Here is an 18587-nt window from a genome sequence, read left to right as displayed (position 1 = left end):
TAAATTCCAGTCATGTGTACACAATTCCGATGCACAAAGTTCCATGCATGCTCGGAATCAAGCAGAAGAGCCGCACTGGCTATTGAACTTAATTTTTCTCGACTCGTCGTACTTGTTGTACGTCACCGCGTTCTTGACATTTAGAATTTCTGACAAGATTTGTGTGACCGTGTGTATGCAAGACAAGTTTGAGCCAACATCCGCCGGAATGTCTGATCATGTGTACGGGGCATAAGAGATTCCATCATCCATGCTGTACAGGGTGGATGGGGGAGTTTGTTTTCATTCAGCCAACAGGTTGAACTGAAATAATTTATGTGTGTGTGTTATTTTACTTTTCAGTTGCAGTTATTGCTTTGGTGATCTCCCTCTATTGTTTCTCAAAAACAAAAAAATTATCACTAACACAATTGGAAAAAGCTAACGACAAGAGCAGAATGCTAGAGGAAATGTTGGGGGTCTGTGTAGCCATAGTCTTCTATTTATAACAAAATACATATTTGGTAAGATAGAGATGTGCTCATTAATCACCTCAGCCCCAGAATATTTGGCTGCTCACTGACCAGGCCATTTTTTGCGATACGGCACTGCATCACTTTAACTGACAATTGCAGGGTCGTGCAACACTGTACCCAAACAAAATTTATGTCCTTTTTATCCCACAAATAGAGCTTTCTTTTGGTGGTATTTGATTGCCTCTGCGGTTTTTATTTTTTGCGCTATAAACAAAAGAAAAGCGACAATTTTGAAAAAAAACACAATATCTTTTACTTTTTGCTATAATAAATATCCCACATTTTTTATAAAAAAAAACAATTTCTTTTCCTCAGTTTAGGCCGATATGTATTCTTCTACATATTTTTGGTAAAAAAATCGCAATAAGTGTAAATTTATTGGTTTGCGCAAAAGTTATAGCGTCTACAAAATAGGGGATAGATTTATGGCATTTTTATTATTATTATTTTCTTCTTTTTACTAGTAATGGTGGCGATCTGCGATTTATCGGGACTGCGTTATTGTGGCGGACAGAACGGACATTTTTGACCCATTTTTGGGACCATTGACAATTATACAGCGATCGGTGCTATAAAAAATGCACTGATTACTGTATAAATGTCACTGGCAGGGAAGGGGTTAACACTAGGGGGCGATCAAGGGGTTAACTGTGTTCCCTCACTGTGTTCTAACTGTAGGGGGGATGAGACTATCTAGGAGGAGAGAGAGATCGGTGTTCATACATAGTATGAACACACGATCTGTCTCTACTCTCCTGAGAGAACCGGGATCTGTCACGAGCGATTGCGGGAGCCCGGCGGTGACCGCACCCGCCGGGCACTCGCATCGGCTCCTGGCACATGCTGCCGGCGCACGCGCCCCTAGTGGCCAAAAGGTGAAGCGATGTAAGGTAATGTTGTTTTGCCCAGCCGTGCCATTCTGCCGCAGTAAAACATGTAAACATTTATAAGCTTTTGGGTGGGAGGAGTGCCTCCAGCAGTGGACATGTGAAATCAGTGTCTCGCTTTTCTTCTATAGAAAGAGACCAGAAACCTGAAATATAATTTACAAGGTTATTTTATCAAATAGTCAATTACATTATTGTGTAAACCTGAAATTCAAAATACAATGAAAGCTTATGTCTATAATCACTAAACTGAGAAATCAAAAAAAAAAAAATAGTTTCATCAGATTTCTCTGAATTGGAAGAAATTATAAAAGCACAGTAACTAACAACAGAATAATTAGTAGGAAATTTGAATGATGCTGAGGATAATTGTCAGTAAAGCAAAAGTTCTGGAAGATGAGATTGAGAAAATTTAAAAGCTACACAATTAAAAAAAGATGTCATCTTCTCTCTTTTTTTTTAAAGATAGAAATGTAGAGGTTGGACTGTAATAAAGGGAGTTTTCAAGTTTTCATCATATAGTAATGGTAAAACTTTGATAAAGAATAGAAGTTTCTGCAGATAAAGCTACTCAGGCTGAAACCTTTCTTTAAACCTGAAGATTTTTATTTCTGGGATAGAAGAGTTTAGTAGTTCCTGTCAACCCTTTATAAATGCATATAAAAGCAAAGTTGTCTATCCAGGACAGTACATGAGAGGGCATGACTCATACCCTCCCCAATCCCCGCAGACTTTAGAAGGCGGCCCCAAGGTCAGATTAAAATGTTTTTTTGGAACTCTGTAAGAGGAAGGCATGCTTACTCCTGTGGTGTCCCTTTCATCCGCTTTTCTTGTTGCTTACATCAACGGTGAGTAAGCAGGGATCTTTTTTTTTTCTATGTTCAGTCCCCCAGACTGCCCTCCTGTTGGGTGAGGATCAGGTATGGGCCGTCTCCTCATCTTCTGGTGGTGGAGAGAAAGGTGAAATCTCTCCAGAGGCCTTCTGTGGTCCTTTCCTATTTCCAAAAGACTCATGATGATTGCCCGAGATTGGGGCATACATCTTGAAGAGAAGGTGGTACAAAGCTGCTGGTCCAAGGTGGAGTCCAGGAAGGCCTCCAACTGGCTGTATGAGATGCAATTCAGGTCTTTCAGGATCTGGAAGGTCAGCATTTTTTAATTCTGTTGGACAACATAACTACAGTAGCTTCTCTGAACAAGCAAGGGGCACTCAAAATCTAGCATTGTGCCTTCTAGCAAACCACATTTCTGCTTGAGCAGTAAGTCATCTACTGTCCCATTTAGCAGCACATCTCAAGGGAATCTTTCAGCAGGTTCCTTGAGCTGCCACCAAATCCAAAAATCAGAATGGACTCTGAATCCAAAGGTCTTCCTGGCAAATAGTACAGTCTACAGATAAACCTGCTTGCCCAGAGGGAGTGCGGTGCTAGGGATAGACACACTGGCCTGTCCTTGGTTATTTCAGCTCTGATAAATATTCCTTCCTTTCAGGCTTCAACCTCTAGTCTAGAAGAAATGTTATGAAGAAAACACATTTCTGATCCTAGTGCATTGCAACTTTGAGTGTCTTTTTGGAGCAAAGACTGGCCCCACATCTCTCCATAAAGAGGACCTGTCACGCACTATTCCTATTACATTCCTTGTAATAAGAATAGAAGTGATCAAAAAATTTTCTTTTAAGAGAAAGTGTAAAAAAATAAAAGTAAAATAAAGAATAAAATTATTTATTTTTTTAAAGCGGCTTGGTCCCCAAGTGTTTGCGCACGTAAGCGAATGCATACCTAAGTCACGCTCACATATGTAAACGCCATTCAGATCACACATGTGAGGTATCGCCACATGCATTACAGCAAGAGCAACAATTCTAGCCCAAGACCTCATCTGTAATGCTAAACAGGTAACCTGTAAAAAAATTGAAAGCGCTGCCTATGGAGATTTGTAAGTACCAAAGTTTGACGCCATTCCACGAGTATGTGCAATTTTAAAGTGTGACATGTCAGGTATCTATTTACTTGGCGTAACATCATCTTTCATGTTATACAAAAAATTGGGCTAACTTTACTTTTTTTTTGTTGTCCCCCCCCCAAAAAAAAGGCATTTGAAAAATCGTTGCGCAAATACCGTGTGACATAAAAAGTTGCAAGGACTGCCATTTTATTCCCTAGGGTCTCTGCTAAAAAAACATATATAATGTTTGGGGATTCTGAGTAATTTTCTAAAAAAAAAATGTATGATTTTTACATGTAGGAGCGAAGTGCCAGAATTGGCCTAGGTGGGAAGTGGTTAAAATTGTTCTTAAAACTGATTCAGACTTCCTACCTAAAGTTTAACCTAATTTTCATTCATCTTGAGATATTGTATTGCCTTCCTTATACTCTCATTCTGCTAACAAGAAAAAGGAAGAACTCCATGTGCTTGAGAAAATAGAAATTGTGTGTTGTGGTACCGTCAGAAGCCCCCCCCTTTTTTTTCTGCATGCTGGCAAAGGGAAAGGCCATCACACATTTAAAAATGATATTGCTGGATTAAACAAGCTATTCAAGAGGTGTATTGAGCCTTATGTCTTATTCTACTAGGGCTTTATCTACCTCTTAGACCAAGAGGGCTGGTGCCATTACAGGCCAAATTTCCAGAGCAGCTAAATGCGCAAGCTACTCTACCTTCCTCACCCTCACTCCTCTCAGGATCAGTCTTTTGGGATAGAAGTTCTTCAGGCAGTTGTTCTTCCGTAATCTGGAAAGTTTTTGCTTATTCTCTCATGTGCTGTCCTGGATGGATGATTGAAGAAAATCAGTTATGCCCCATACACACGGTCGGACTTTGTTCGGACATTCCGACAACAAAATCCTAGGATTTTTTCTGACGGATGTTGGCTCAAACTTGTCTTGCATACACACGGTCACACAAAGTTGTCGGAAAATCCGATCGTTCTAAACGCGGTGACATAAAACATGTACGTCGAGACTATAAACGGGGCAGTGGCCAATAGCTTTCTTCTCTTTATTTATTCTGAGCATGCGTGGCACTTTGTCCGTCGGATTTGTGTACACACGATCGGAATTTCTGACAACGGATTTTGTTGTCGGAAAATTTTATATCCTGCTCTCAAACTTTGTGTGTCGGAAAATCCGATGGAAAATGTGTGATGGAGCCTACACATGGTCGGAATTTCCGACAACAAGGTCCTATCAAACATTTTCCGTCGGAAAATCCGACCGTGTGTACAGGGCATAAGACTTACCGGTAACTCTATTTCCAGTCTTCCAAGACAGCAGGGATTCCCTCCCCAATATACATAAAAGTGCTGTACTATGTAAATATGACAAGTGCTTAACTCTCTCAATATGAGTAAACAATGTGAATACATACAGCTGTGCTCATAAGTTTACATACCCGGGCAGAATTTATGATTTTTTTGGCCATTTTTCAGAGAATATGAATGATAACACAAAAACATTTTTCACTCATGGTTGGTGTTTGGCTGAAGCCATGTATTAGCAATCAACTGTGTTTACTCTTTTTAAATCATAATCACAACAGAAACTACCCAAATGACCCTTATCAAAAGTTTACATACCCCAGTTCTTAATACCGTGTATTGCCCCCTTTAACATCAATGACAGCTTGAAGTCTTTTGTGGTATTTGTGGATGTGGCTCTTTATCTTCTCAGATAGTAAAGCTGCCCATTCCTCTTGGCAAAAATCCTCCCGTTTCTGTAAATTCTTGGGCTGTCTTGCATGAACTGCACGCTTGAGATCTCCCCAGAGTGGCTTAATGATATTGAGATCAGGAGGCTGAGATGGCCACTCTAGAACCTTCAATTTATTCTGCTGTAGCCAATGACAGGTCGACTTGGCATTGTGTTTTAGATCATTGTCATGAATGCAAATGTTCCTCCAGTATTTTTTGATAACATACTGCATTCATCTTGCCATCAATTTTGACCACCTTTCCTGTGCCTTTGTAGCTCACACATCCCCCAAAATATCAGCGATCCACCTCCGTGTTTCACAGTAGGAATGGTGTACCTTTCATCATAGGCCTTGTTGACTCCTATCTAAATGTAGTGTTTATGGTTGTGGCCAAAAAGCTCGATTTTGGTCTCATCACTCCAAATGACTTTGTGCCAGAAGGTTTGAGGCTTGTCTCTGTGCCGTTTGGCGTATTGTAAGCGGGATACTTTGTAGTATTTGCGTAGTAATGGCTTTCTTCTGGCGACTCGAGCATGCAGCCCATCTTTCTTCAAGTGCCTCCTTATTGTGCTTCTTGAAACAACCACACCACATGTTTTCAGAGAGTTGTGTATTTCACCTGAAGTTATTTGTGGGTTTTTCTTTGCATCCCAAACAATTTTCCTGGCAGTTGTGGCTGAAATTTTAGTTGGTCTACCTGACCATGGTTTGGTTTCAACAGAACCCCTCATTTTCCACTTCTTGATTAGAGTTTGAACACTGCTGATTGCATTTTCTATTACTTGGATATCTTTTTACATCCCTTTCCTGTTTTATTCAGTTCAGCTACCTTTTCCTGCAGATCCTTTGACAATCCTTTTGCTTTCCCCATAACTCAGAATCATCAGTGCAGCACTGGATGAAGGATGCAAGGGTCTGTCAGGAGTCCAGAAACTCATTGACCTTTTATACACACACACTATTTACAAGCGAGGTGAGGATGTTTACCTTTAATAGCCATTCAAACCCCTTTGTGTCAACTTGTGTGCATGTTATCAGGCCAAAATCACCAGGGTGTGTAAACTTTTGATCAGGGTCATTTGGGTAGTTTCTGTTGTGATTATGATTTAAAAAGAGTAAACACAGTTGATTGATAATAAATGGCTTCAGTCAAACACTAACCATGAGTAAAAGAAATGTTTTTGTGTTATCATCCCTATTCTCTGAAAAATGGCCAAGAAATCGTAAATTCTGCCAGGGTATGTAAACTTATGAGCACAACTGTATTTAAATAGTTAAATGAAAGGACATTGGCGAATGCTCAAAACAAATTCTATATAAAGTGCAGAGAGAAAATACCGTATTAACTTATTAACATTCAAAAATATAAGTGCAAAAAGTCCATTCAGTAAATTCCAATGGTGTTCATCCGAATCACTGTGGATGGCAGCCACAAGCGTTAATATGCAGATCACCAAGATGTCATTATCCACCACCAAAGGAGGGTAAATACGCTTACCAGAAATCGTGGAGTTGGCTAATTGTAACGCATTATTTGGATAATACCTACACAATTTTTTTTTTTTATATATTACCTATATATAAGCAATGACCAGTGTAGACCACTACCACAGATGATGTCTATTTAGACGAAAGGCGTTGGGTCGAGTCCTGTCCAGGCCATTGCGTACTATACGTTTCCTACTTGTTGGCTGAGATAAGCGCTGTAACTTCAAAATTGATGTAAGTGTTCTGTACTTTTTAATACATTTCATAATTTGCATTTTTACACTATTGTTATGGATGCATGGATTGTATGATATAACCAAGAGGGTGGTGCCCCTTCCATAGCGATATGTAGTGAGATCTCTGGAGCTGCCTCAAGGATCATCGGTCTGGAGTTATATGCTTATATCAGCTTGTATGATTCAGTGCCACTGATATCTGAGTTCATGATTTCTGGTAAGCGTATTTACCCTCCATTGGTGGTGGATAATCACGTCTTGGTGATCTGCATATTAATGCTTGTGGCTGCCATCCACAGTGAATCAGATGAACACCATTGGGATTTACTGAATGGACTTTTTGCACTAATATTTTTGAATGTTGATAAGTTAATATTTTCTCTCTGCACTTTATATGAAAAAAATTTTAGTAAAAAATGTAAGTGCAAAAAGTCCATTCAGTAAATCCCAATGGTGTTCGTCTGAATCACTGTGGATGGCAGCCACTAGCATTAATATGCAGATAACCAAGACGTGATTATCCACCACCAAACGAGGGTAAATACGCTTACCAGAAATCGCAGACTCTTCGGGACGGGTGTGTCTCCGCTGGGCCTTACTTTTATATGTACCATTGGCAATGTATGATGATGTATCTTCAATAAAAAAAATTTGTTGCATTAAAAAAAAAAAAAAAGAGATCGTGGACTCAGATGTCAGTGGCACTGAGTCATACAAGCTGATATAAGCATATATCTCCAGACGGATGATCCATGAGGCAGCTCCAGGGATCTCACCACATATCGCTATGGAAGAGGCACCACCCTTTTGGTTATATCATACGATCCATGTATCCATACCGATAAAACATCTCCACATAGTGTAAAACCACAAATTATGACATTTTATTAAAAAGTACAGAACACTTACATCAATTTTGAAGTTACAGCACAAATCTCATCCAACAAGTAGGAAACATATGGTACGCAATGGCCTGGACAGGACTCGACCCGATGCCTTTCGTCTACATAGACATCATCTCAGGTAAGAGTCTGCACTGGTCATTTGATAAAATAATTTAAGTTCATTTTTTTTCCTCATTAATGTACACACAGCACCCCGTATTGACAGAAAAATTGTTGACATTTTCGCAGATTTATTAAAAAAGAAAAACTGAAATATCACATGGTCCTAAGTATTCAGACCCTTTGCTGTGACACTCATATATTTAACTCAGGTGCTGTCCATTTCTTCTGATCTTCCTTGAGATGGTTCTACACCTTCATTTGAGTCCAGCTGTGTTTGAATATACTGATTGGACTTGATTAGGAAAGCCACACACCTGTCTATATAAGACCTTACAGCTCACAGTGCATGTCAGAGCAAATTAGAATCATGAGGTCAAAGGAACTGCCTGAAGAGCTCAGAGACAGAATTGTGGCAAGGCACAGATCTGGACAAGGTTACAAAAAAATTCTGCTGCACTTAAGGTTCCTAAGAGCACAGTGGCCTCCATAATCCTTAAATGGAAGACGTTTGGGAGGATGAGAACCATTCCTAGAGCTGGCCGTCCGGCCAAACTGAGCTATCGGGGGAGAAGAGCCTTGGTGAGAGAGGTAAAGAAGAACCCAAAGATCACTGTGGCTGAGCTCCAGAGATGCAGTAGGGAGATGGGAGAAAGTTGTAGTAAGTCAACCATCACTGCAGCCCTCCACCAGTCAGGGCGTTATGGCAGAGTGGTCCGACGGAAGCCTCTCCTTAGTGCAAGACACATGAAAGCCCACATGGAGTTTGCTAAAAAAAACACCCACAGGACTCCAAGATGGTGAGAAATAAGATTCTTTGGTCTGATGAGACCAAGATAGAACTTTTTGGCCTTAATTCTAAGCAGTATGTGTGGAGAAAACCAGGCACTGCTCATCACCTGTCCAATACAGTCCCAACAGTGAAGCATGGTGGTGGCAGCATCATGCTGTGGGGGTGTTTTTCAGCTGCAGGGACAGAATGACTGGTTGCAATCGAGGGAAAGATGAATGCGGCCAAGTACAGGGATATCCTGGATGAAAACCTTCTCCAGAGTGCTCAGGACCTCAGACTGGGCCGAAGGTTTACCTTCCAACAAGACAATGACCCTAAGCACACAGCTAAAATAACGAAGGAGTGGCTTCACAACAACTCCGTGACTGTTCTTGAATGGCCCAGCCAGAGTCCTGACCTAAACCCAATTGAGCATCTCTGGAGAGACCTAAAAATGGCTGTCCACCAACGTTTACCATCCAACCTGACAGAACTGGAGAGGATCTGCAAGGAGGAATGGCAGAGGATCCCCAAATCCAGGTGTGAAAAACTTGTTGCATCTTTCCCAAAAATACTCATGGCTGTATTAGATCAAAAGGGTGCTTCTACTAAATACTGAGCAAAGGGTCTGAATACTTAGGACCATGTGATATTTCAGTTTTTCTTTTTTAATAAATCTGCAAAAATGTCAACAATTCTGTGTTTTTCTGTCAATATGGGGTGCTGTGTGTACATTAATGAGGGAAAAAAATGAACTTAAATGATTTTAGCAAATGGCTGCAATATAACAAAGAGTGAAAAATTTAAGGGGGTCTGAATACTTTCCGTCCTCACTGTATATATAATATACACACACACAGTATCTCACAAAAGTGAGTACACCCTTCACATTTTTGTAAATATTTTATTATATCTTTTCATGTGACAACACTGAAAAAATTACACTATGCTACAATGTACAGTAGTCAGTGTACAGCTTGTATACCAGTGTAAATTTGCTATCCCCTCAAAATAACTCAACACACAGGCATTAATGTCTAAACTATTGGCAACAAAAGTGAGTACACTCCTAAATAAAAATGTCCAAACCGGGCCCAATTAGCCATTTTCCCTCCCCGGAGTCATGTGACTCGTTAGTGTTACAAGGTCTCAGGTGTGAATGGGGAGCAGGTGTGTTAAATTTGGTGTTATCGCTCTCACTCTCTCATACTGGTCACTGGAAGTTCAAAATGGCACCTCATGGCAAAGAACTCTCTGAGGATCTGAAAAAAAGAATTGTTGCTCTACATAAATTGGCCTAGGCTATAAGAAGGTTGCCAAAACCCTGAAACTGAGCTGCAGCACGGTGGCCAAGACCATACAGCGGTTTAACAGGACAGGTTCCACTCAGAACAGGCCTCGCAATGGTTGACCAAAGAAGTTGAGTGCACATGCTCAGCGTAATATCCAGAGGTTGTGTTTGGGTCTGGGGCTGCATGAGTGCTGCCAGCACTTGGGAGCTACAGTTCATTGAGGGAACCATGAATGCCAACATGTACTGTGACATACTGAAGCAGAGCATGATCCCCTACCTTTGGAGACTGGGCCACAAGGCAGTATTCCAACATGATAACAACCCCAAACACACCTCCAAGACGACCACTGCCTTGTTAAAGAAGCTGAGGGTAAAGGTGAATAACTGGCCAAGTATGTCTTCAGACCTAAACCCTATTGAGCATCTGTGGGGCATCCCCAAATGGAAGGTGGAGGAGTGCAAGGTCTCTAACATCCACGAGCTCTGTGATGTTGTCATGGAGGAGTGGAAGAGGACTCCAGTGGCAACCTGTGAAGCTCTGGTGAACTTCATGCCCAAGAAGCTTAAGGAAGTGCTGGAAAATAATAGTGGCCACACAAAATATTGACACTTTGGGCCCAATTTGGACATTTTCACTTAGGGGTGTACTCGCTTTTGTTGCCAGTGGTTTAGACCTTAATGGCTGTGTGTTGAGTTATTTTGAGGGGACAGCAAATTTACACTTTTATACAAGCTGTACACTCACTACTTTACATTGTAGCAAAGTGTCATTTCTTCAGTGTTGTCACGTGAAAAGATATAATAAAACATTTACAAAAATGTGAGGGGTGTACTCACTTTTGTGAGATACTGTATATATGTGTAATATATCCAATAAGAATTTGTGTAGGTATTATCCAAATAATCCGTTACAATTAGCCAAGTCCACGATTTCTGGTAAGCGTATTTACCCTCCTTTGGTGGTGGATAATCATGTCTTGGTGATCTGCATATTAATGCTAGTGGCTGCCATCCACAGTGATTCAGATGAATACCATTGGGATTTACTGAATTGACTTTTTGCACTTACATTTTTGAATGTTAATAAGTTAATATTTTCTCTCTGCACTTTATATAAAAAAAATTTGAGTATTCGCCAATATCCTTTCATTTGAACTATTTATGTATTCACATTGTTTACACATATTAAGAGAGTTAAGCACTTGTCATACTCACATAGCACAGCACTTTTATGTATATTGGATTATTACGCAATCAATTGTGGTGCTTGCAGCTTTTGAAACCTAGATTGATAGCGCAGTATCCAATTTATTTGATTCCCTCCCCATTGTATTCTGTTTTTGTTCTTATGTCTTCCAGTTACGTTCAACAGTTCTCAGACAATATACTGATGGGTGTTCCCTGGAACCACCTTGGAAATATAGTTCAGTACATTTTAAGCTGGCTATAGGTGGATTGAAATTTGGCCGATTCAGAGTGTTGGGTCAATCGTTAGATCAACTTTTGTTAAATCGGAATGTTGGAATATTTTTCTCAAGCAGCAGCTGCTCTGTATTCAGATAGAGAACCCTGCTGTCAAAATACAGTGGAGGAATCTGTTTTGGTTTTTTTTCGCTTATTTTATATATATACATAATATAATTTTATTTTTTTATTTGCAACCTTTCTTTTGAAGTTCCTTTGAATTTTCTAGGCAAATTAACCACTCCAGTAAGAAAATTCTCTAGCATAGCCACAATTTCCCCTCCTTTCCACCAAGTCATAATGCTTTCCTATTCTGGATGTGACTAATTACTCTCTGTGCTGGCCCAGCTTCTCTGTTTTCGCCTTAGCGCCCTACATCACTTTTATTGTAGCTACCTGGGGAGGCACGAAAGGGAACGGAAAGTCATTTCCTTTTGTCTGCTTTTTGCTCTTCCATGTGAAAACAAGCAGTAACATCTTGCGCCTGCAGCAAAAAGTCAGTTGTTTGTGACATGATACTGCATTCATTATAGTGGGATGTTTACAGCTCACTACAAGCAGCATAATGTTAGAGTGCACATAACCTGAGATTCTGTGCATTTGTGTATATTTTTGTAGCTGTAGCTATGCTATAAAACACACTCGATTACACAGGCCTGACAATGACTGGCATCTGGATTTGTTGAGCTGTGATTGCATTCATTTTAGTAAAACAACATGGGCTTTTTTCCTGTTAAAATAACTATAGATATAAAACTTGATACTCAGTTTGCTTTATAATATTGGCTATGAGTTATTCCATTGCTGATACATGTGTTGACCTAAATTACATTTATTTTTATTAATTGAGGCCCTCTTAATTTAAAACAAGATTACTGTGTCTATATCTTGTTTTGCATCTTCTCTCATTAGAAGATATTTGTGTAAGTTATTAGGGAAAGGAAATGACATTTCACTTATAAGACTCTTCATAGAGCAATTTTCTCCTTCCCCCACAGACAGATTATTATTTGTAGCCCGTACCTAATAAATGTTCTCTTTTAAGTGCTTCCCTAATATCATTAATCGATTTCAGGAGCATAGCTGCGCCATCCAGCTTTTCATTACATTGGCTCTTACTGGCAACTAATGAGCTGGCCCTACATCTACCCACTAATTGATCTGTGCTTTTTCACAAAGCTGTGTTGTTTGTCATAAACTAGCAAGGTTTTTTGACATGTCAGACTGTATCGGTATCCTTTTGAGCAGAAATACCACCAGGTATTAAAGAAGGGTCAATAGTTCTATTTTCAGGGGTCAAAATCAAGGTATTTTTCAAATTAACAAGTCATTACACAATTTGTTTTTGCTTGTATGAGCTTTAGATGTGTAGTTTCCCAAAAGCATGGCTTATAACAGGCCTTAGAGAAACCGGTAGAACACTCATGGACTGGCTAAACAATAGTGCTAAAAGTCATTGAACATACACAAGCCCACATATACCTATTTTACTTTTAGCTGAGAATGGAAAGGTCACATGTTGATGTAAGAGTGACGAACAGAAGAGAGCCTGAAACCAGAGGTGACATTCTTTAGTTATTAGCGCTAGAAAGCGTAGTCTCCACAGAAAACTCAGCAAGTTCACAGATTCCCATAAGTGGAAGAATTGTTCACTTTTTTTGTGTCAACTTTCTGTGAAGCATAAAATAATTGCTTGTACATGTGTGTCACAGAGATCGTTATCTAGGTCCTGCTAATTTGATTGCTTTTGGCAGTAATTGTCCACATTTTGTCTTCATTATCCCTGAACCACAGATGTCCATCCTACGTAGTCACTCGTAATAGCCATCATTAGAGAGATAAGTGAGTCAAAATACAGACGGCTTAAAAAGTAAATAAAAAGCTTTATGTCAAAGAAGTTCTAGTATCTGTCTTAGTGGAAAAAAACTATTTTAAGAATGCAACAAATCTATACTAACCAAACCAAGCAGAGATACTGAAACACCAAAGCTGCACTTTTATGATGCCAGTCATTTGAAAAACTATTTTCATAACATTATTTGATATGTAGTTGTACTTCAGTCTGATGGAGGGCCAGCCACTGACTTTTTAGGAGAGTAAGCGGCTGTGCATTTCAGTATTGCTGACAATAACTAGACGCATGGGTCTTCAAACTATGGCCCTCCAGCTGTTCAGGAACTACAATTCCCATCATGCCTAGTCATGTCTGTGAATGTCAGAGTTTTACAATGCCTCATGGGATATGTAGTTCCACAACAGCTGGAGGGCTGTAGTTTGAGGATCCCTGCACTAGAGTATGCATATGGTAGTGGAATAGCTCCTGGACCAGCCCCCCGTTGTCATCAAAATACTGTATACCGAATTCCATCTACACTCAAACTTCTGACATTTGAGTTTAAGTGAAATTCCACTATTCTAGTGGCCTTAATATTCAAGGACCAAATTTGTTTCTATACAGACTTGAGACATAGCCAGTTTTTCTCAGTGGCACATGATGAAATCTGGCATGCTGCACAGACATAATTTAACAAGATATAATAAATAGATATAATAAATAATGGGTAATAAATTTAGTTTTTAAGTGCGTTTTTGTGTTTCACTCCCATGACTTATAGTATTAGATATGTCAGAAAAATGGAATAACAAATAGCATTTTAGTGACTTCAAAACTTTAGGTGTTTATTTTATTACTGTACAAAGGTGACATTTAATTGTCTTATAATTAGTAGTAAAAATCGAAACAATATGGGAGTACAGTCTATAAACATGAACTTACTGACCTTGTAGAAAAAGCCCTGGAGATTCTGACTAAATAACAGAATGCTTAAGCTAGCAGGAAGAAATAAAACAGTTTTTTTTAATTGTTATTTTAAATAATTACCAGTTGTAATAGTGATACCAATAGATTTGAGTATGTCCTGTATTGATTTTATTGAAATGTTTGAACTGCTCTCTGACTTCTTTCCTGGCCTTGTTGTAATTACAAAATTTCTGATGCATGTTGTTAGTAAAAGATGGAATTGGGCAGCTCAGTTTCCCTGGATCAAAGAGCTGAGGAAACCTTAAATGTTTTAATTAAAAAAAAAAGAAAATATTAAAAGACATCTATTGCAATAACTTATTGTTTTAAATGCTGTGTTGACTGTTCAGAAAACAGAAAACTGGTCAGAAAACGTGTTATATTTCATACCAATGTCTCCAAATTTGTTTCTAAAGACAGCTATATAAGGCACTAGCTGAACATGGTTGCAGTTAAGTTTACATGCATGGGATTTTCTCTTACTTCCTGTCCTGGTGACAAAACCGTCACTGGGACAGGCAGTGAAGGGAAATACATGTTATACAGACAGAAAAGGGATGATCGTTTCTAATTCTTGATCACTTTATCCAAAACTGAAAAAAAAACTTTTGTCTGGAGCTCAACTGTAAAGCCAAAATGTAGTTCAAGTAGAACTAAAAGCAAATCTTTTTTTTTTAGTTTTGGATAGAGGGGAGATGGATTAGAACACCTGTCAGTTTTTATTGCTGTCTGTGCCCCTGTTAAAGAGGAAGTAAACCGATGCCTTTTTTTTCTGAACTGCAAAGTAAAGGCATAATGTGCTAGTATGCATCGCATACTAGCACATTATGTGAAACTTACCTGCAAACGAAGCCCTTCACCTATGCGTTGTCACTGCTGGAGGCCCCATCCATTTTCACCCGTCTTCCTTCCAGGTCCGCAGACTGGAAGACTGGCCAGAGCTGCATGACTTCACTCCAACGCATGCGCACGGGAGCCGCCAGTCACAGCACAGGGCTCTGAAGAAACGGCACTGGTGGCTGTTCCTTCAGAGCGCATGTGCCGATGACATCATCTGATGGATATATAGTAAATATCTCCTAAATGGTACATGTTTAGGAGATATTTACAGTACTTATAGGTAAGCCTTATTATAGGCTTACCTATAGGTACAAATAATCAATGGAAGTTTACAACCACTTTAGGGAGATTCACCCTCTCTATTTATCCTGTTTACCATTATCATTGAAAGTGAAAGTAAAAGAAAATCCCAAATTTTGGGTTGTCCCCAGAAAAGTAGTAGAAGGGAATGTTTCCATTTTTTGCACTACTAGTGTGATCAATCCAGCACCCACAGCTCACTCCCAATCCACCAGTGGATTTTGTGCACATATCACTCCCCAGTGTCTGTCACCTGTGGAATCTGCACTCCAGCATACACAGCCCTCTCCCCAGGATCCATACCATCAGTGAGTCTGACACTCTAGCACAGGACCACCGATAAGGCAGTGCAGGCGACCCTCCTGTACTGGGCCCCGTCAGTTTAAAAAGGGGGTACTCCCTGGGCACCTGCCACGCAGGAGGGCTGGCTGTACAGCCTCCTCTTGTGGCCCCCCTGCAGCATATTTTCTATTTACCAGCCCCTTCTTTTCCTGAATGAACACAGTGTCTATTTATCACAATGTCCTTCCTTTCTCTGTTTTAACAGTGAGACTTTAGGGGTCTGATTAGACCCCCATATTTCACCAAAGCCCCCAAACTGAGCTATAGAAAAAGAAAATAATTTTAAAACTTAAGGGCTCGTTCACATGTGCTTAGCTGTCTGTAGAGTAGTCAGCATTTAGATTGCTCTTCAGAGAGCATTTGACAGACAGTGAGAAAACATATCATCTCCTCACTGCCTGCTTAAACCCCACACTAGTGTGCTTCAACCACAAGGTTGTGGGGCGCTTGCAGAGCAGCGCTATTCACTTGAATAGGTCTTGTTCGATGGGGATATCATTTCTGTAATGGCTGCAAGGTGTAGCATTGCAGCCATGGCATGTGTAAACTCCTAGCCATTTCCTCTGTTGCTAAAGGGAGGGTAGCGGTTGGTGGGCGTTTTATCAACCCCCCCAACTTCATATGTGAATGAGCCCTAAAGACTCATTCACACACAGGTACTCTGGCTGTGTGAATGAGTGGATTGTTCATGTGGCTGGAGCTGCTTGTTACTTTAGGGGAGGCAGCAGCTGTACGAACAGAGGTACAGGTCCTAACTTGACAGGTGTGCAGGTGTGGGTTAATGGCTCCAAAAGCACACTGTCTGTTCGCAGCTGTACACCTGCACCCGCACGCCTGTCAAATTAGGAACTGCGGCTGTGTTCATACATAGTTTTACATATTGCAGCAGCATCCACACTCATTGGCGACCCAATATTAGAGGTGACTCATTTCTCCACCTTTGCACACTGATATTGACTAGTAGTATTCTAGTGTTTCTCTTCTCCTTCTGTTTCTCTTTTTGCTAATGTGACCACAGTGCTGATTGAGAGGGTCATGGGAAGAGCAAACAAGGATGCTGTGCAGGCACCCGATATCCTCATTAAGCGATAATATCATTGGTTTTTAGGATGCCAGTGGCTGGCCCACACTGTGCCCAAGGTTGTAATGCTGCAGAAAAAAAAAAAACTGTAGCTTTGTGCAAAAAAAAAAAAGACAGGTTTGATCCACTTGCATGCTTGTTGACAATTTTTTGGGAAATTTATGGCAGTTTTTAGGCATTTTGCTAAGGCACCCCTGGAGAATCCAGAAGGCACTTCAGGGTGCCATGGCACCCTTGTTGAAAAAGACTGCTCTAGCACACAATTCACTTCCCAGTATCCATACCACAAGCGAAACCTGCACTTTTGAAGCTACAGCTCACTTAGACCCCTTTCACACTGAGACAGTTTTCAGGCGTTTTAGCGCTAGAAATGGCGCCTGTAAAGCACCTGAAAACTGCCTCCCATGCTGCCCGAATGTGAAAGCCTAAATACTTTCACACTGGGTTGGTGCGCTTGTGGGACATTAGGAAAAGTCCTGCAAGCAGCATCTTTGGGGCGGTTTGGGACTGCTGTATATAGTGCTCCCAAAACACCCTGCTTATTGAAATTAATGGGCAGCGCTTTGGAAGCGCCGCAACACGGGCGCTTTTAACCGCTTCAGCCGATAGTGGGGGTTAAAAGCACCCCACTAGCGTCCCAAAAGCACCGAAGCCACCCGAGCCTTAGTGCCAAAGCGCTAAAACGAGTGGCGCTTTGGCGCTAACGCTCGGGCGGCTCTAGTGCAAAAGTAGCCTAAATTATCCATACCTTCAGTGAAATCTGTGCTTCTCCAAACAGTTTATCCCAGTAGGCTTTTTACTTCCTGGTAAACTAGAAAAATGAGAGGCAATTCAAAATCAGTTCAAAATAATACTCGTTCAATCTATTACCTGCCAGGCCTACTTATAGTTTGGCATTACTTGGAGAGCAGCGAGTAACATAAAGATGGTTAGCTCTGACTAATATCACTATCACTTTCAGAGCCAGTGACCTTTTCTCCTTCTCCCCTATCTGTCACTTCACATTCCGTCTGTATGGATACATTTTGTTATGCTGCAGTCTTTAAATATATCTTGTCATTCAATACATCATATTTATATTGGTCTTTTGACAAGCTTTTTTTTTAGCATACAATGTGTATGCTCAGTTGTTTGTTCGTTTGTGTCTCATTGATGACTCATATAAGCTACTAAAATAAGCATGGTCCTTTTTGTCTTAAAAGTTAGTTTTTCGGTATAGGTAATTTCTTCATTATCCACATTAAACAGTACTGTTAGAAATACAGTACTGACTCGAAGTTTTGTATAAATTGGCATACATTTTGCAGTTAGGTTATGTAACCAATAAAATGTGCCCTTGCAGTCCTATGATACAAGTTATCCAAACTCTGTGGTTGGGGAAATTTCCTCTCACTTTGAGTCCCAGTGACTCCTATCACCTGTAAGAAAGTTGGGGATCTCAATTTATCTAAATTTATTACAGATGTAATAAAAACCTCAACATTCTTACTCATGCTAAAAACAAAAAGTTATTTGATGCTGTTTATAGGTCTTTTGGGGAGAATTCCAATCACTGTAAGCTATAACTTTCTGTAGTGGACTCACAACTCGACTCCAAACAAAAACCCACAAATAACTTCAGGTGAAATACAGGACTCTCTGAAAACATGTGGTGTGGCTGTTTCAAGATGCACAATAAGGAGGCACTTGAAGAAAGATGGGCTGCATGGTCGAGTCGCCAGAAGAAAGCCATTACTACACAAATGCCACAAAGTATCCCGCTTACAATATGCCAAACAGCACAGAGACAAGCCTCAAACCTTTTGGCATGAAGTCATTTGGAGTGATGAGACCAAAATTGAGCTTTTTGGCCACAACCATAAACGTTGAAG

At 40.2% G+C, this 18587-nt stretch overlaps 1 protein-coding gene across 1 annotated transcript in view; it reads left to right on the top strand.

Annotated features, from left to right (window-relative positions):
• PLGRKT (plasminogen receptor with a C-terminal lysine) overlaps window positions 1-18587 on the top strand; it is a 120863-nt gene that overhangs the window by 19087 nt on the left and 83189 nt on the right. The window lies entirely within an intron of this gene.

This window comes from Aquarana catesbeiana, linkage group LG01, assembly GCF_042186555.1.
Source record: "Aquarana catesbeiana isolate 2022-GZ linkage group LG01, ASM4218655v1, whole genome shotgun sequence".
Lineage (NCBI taxonomy): Eukaryota > Metazoa > Chordata > Amphibia > Anura > Ranidae > Aquarana > Aquarana catesbeiana.
This window is presented reverse-complemented; position numbering and strand designations above follow the sequence as displayed.